Raw genomic sequence first — 2129 nt, 5'->3', positions numbered from 1 at the left:
TTTTTTTTGGCGGAACCAGGGATTAAACTCAGGCCTTTGCGCTTGCCAGGGAAGCGCTTATTCCACTGAGCCATCTCCCTGGCCCCCCAACTATCTAATTTAAAAAACCTGAAAGTGAAACCTTCTGCTTCTTCTTTGCACCCCACAGGACAAAGGGGCTCCGCACCTGTAGCCCTGGCACTGGGGAGCCTGAGGCAGGAGGATCGCTGTGAGCTGAAGGCCAGCCGGGATTACCTAGCGGGCTCAGGGCCAACCTGAACTGCACAGTGAAATCCTGAACAGTACCAACATCATAGTGCGGTTCTGAATATTGAATAAGACTGTGCATAGAGGGACTGGCGCGATAGCTCAAAGGACTAAAGCGCCTGCCTACGCAAGCTGAGGTAAGCTCAGGCAAGCATAGGGATGGTGGTTCAATCCCCAGCACCACAAGCTGTGCCATCCCCACCCCTAGGGCAGGCTGAGCCAGCCAGAGTCCAAGCGTAGAGGTGCATGCCTGTAATCCCAGTTCTGGGGAGGCTTAAAGCAGGAGGATCACCATGAGTCCAAGCTGCGTAATGCGACGCTGCAACAACCAAATAATATATATATATATATATCTTAAAGACGTGGGTGGTGGTATAATCCCGGTACTCTCAGGGACCGAGGTGGGAGGATTGTCAATTTAAGTCTAACCTGGGCAATTCAGCAAGACCTTGTCTCAAAATAAAAAATAAAAAAGGGCTAAGGATGGCTTTAGTCCTTAGTACCACAAAAAAATGGAAGGGAACAGGAATGGAACTTGAAACGGGTAAAATCTTGGCACAGTACAGATTATAGATAAACAAAGAGCTGAAGAATCCAACGTGGACACCTGGGAGGCCGCTCTCCCCGGGCTCTGCCCCGTGATGTACAATCCCTCTCCACAATGTTGGAGAAGAAGCTGGGCCTCGGGTCTGCTCCTGCGCATTCCTACAACTTCTCAGAGTCCTTTGGGCAGTGACTGAGGAGATAAACCATGCAGGAAACAATGTAAAAAAAAAAAAAGAGCTGAAGAACCGTAAAAGAGCAGGCACTCCATGTTATATCTTTATGTATTCACATACGTGTGCACGTATGTAGGGGGATGGCTGTGTGTGTGTGCACATATGATTAGGACTCAGACCAGGTTCTTGCACATGCTGGGCAAGTGCTCTATCTCCAGGCCTCTTTATTTCATTTCAGCACTTGGGAGGCTGAGGCAGGAGGATCACTGTGAGTTCAAGGCCAACCTGAACCACATAGTGAGACCCTGTCTCAAAAAATAATTTTTTATTTTTATTTATTTATTTTTTTGCATTTTAGGGAAGGGTCTAAAGGGTATTCAGGGTCTCACTACTAGATTGGACTCAGTAGTGATCCGCCTGTTTACAGTCTCCCAAGAGCTGGGATTACAGGCGTGTGCCACCATGCCCAGTCTCAATAGCCATCTCAGCATGCTCCCGGGGTGGGCAGGCACGGCAGGCCTGGGGATAGAATCCCCAGCCTCTGTGCCTGCTTGCAGGCAATTTAATCTGCTGAGCTATTTGGTCGGCCCTAAAAATTATTTTTTAATTTTTAGATATGGTCTAAGCTGCCCAGGCTGGCCTCAAACTTGTGACCCTCCTGCCTCAGCCTCCCAAGGAGCTCGGATTACAGTTGTGTATCACCATATCTGGCATGCTGCCTCTTCTGTAGTGAGCAGAAATGTCAGGGATTTTATGGTACCCTACAGAACAGAGAATCGCCTTGAAGATAGCAGAGTGGGTAGGATGGCTTATGGAGCAGGCTACCTGTGCTCCTTTCCTAGTTCTTAAAAATTTTTTTTTATTTGTTTACTTATTTTGATACAGGGTCTGGCTACACAGTTCAGACTCATAGTGGACCTTCTGTCTCAGCCTCGCCAGCACTGGGATTATAGGCATGTGCCACCACATCCTGTTTTGGCTGGCACAGTGATCCAGGGTTCCAGGGCCGGCATGGCATGAGGTATGGGGATCAAACACGGGTCCTTGCACTTGCCAGCAGGCACTTACTGCCAAGCTGTCTCCTCTCCCCAGCTCGCCTGTTCCAGTTCTGTGACCCTAAACAAAGTATTTAAACTCACCTTGGCTCATATTGCTAGCTCGCTT

At 48.8% G+C, this 2129-nt stretch overlaps 1 protein-coding gene and 1 pseudogene across 3 annotated transcripts in view; one reads left to right on the top strand and one right to left on the bottom strand.

The window, feature by feature from the left end:
* The window catches only part of Itgal (integrin subunit alpha L), a 43052-nt gene that overhangs the window by 21584 nt on the left and 19339 nt on the right, over positions 1-2129 (bottom strand). The window lies entirely within an intron of this gene.
* LOC111815255 lies at positions 841-1012 on the top strand (annotated as a pseudogene).

This window comes from Octodon degus, unplaced genomic scaffold (assembly GCF_000260255.1).
Source record: "Octodon degus isolate 3935 unplaced genomic scaffold, OctDeg1.0 scaffold00001, whole genome shotgun sequence".
Classification (NCBI taxonomy): Eukaryota; Metazoa; Chordata; class Mammalia; order Rodentia; family Octodontidae; genus Octodon; species Octodon degus.
This window is presented reverse-complemented; position numbering and strand designations above follow the sequence as displayed.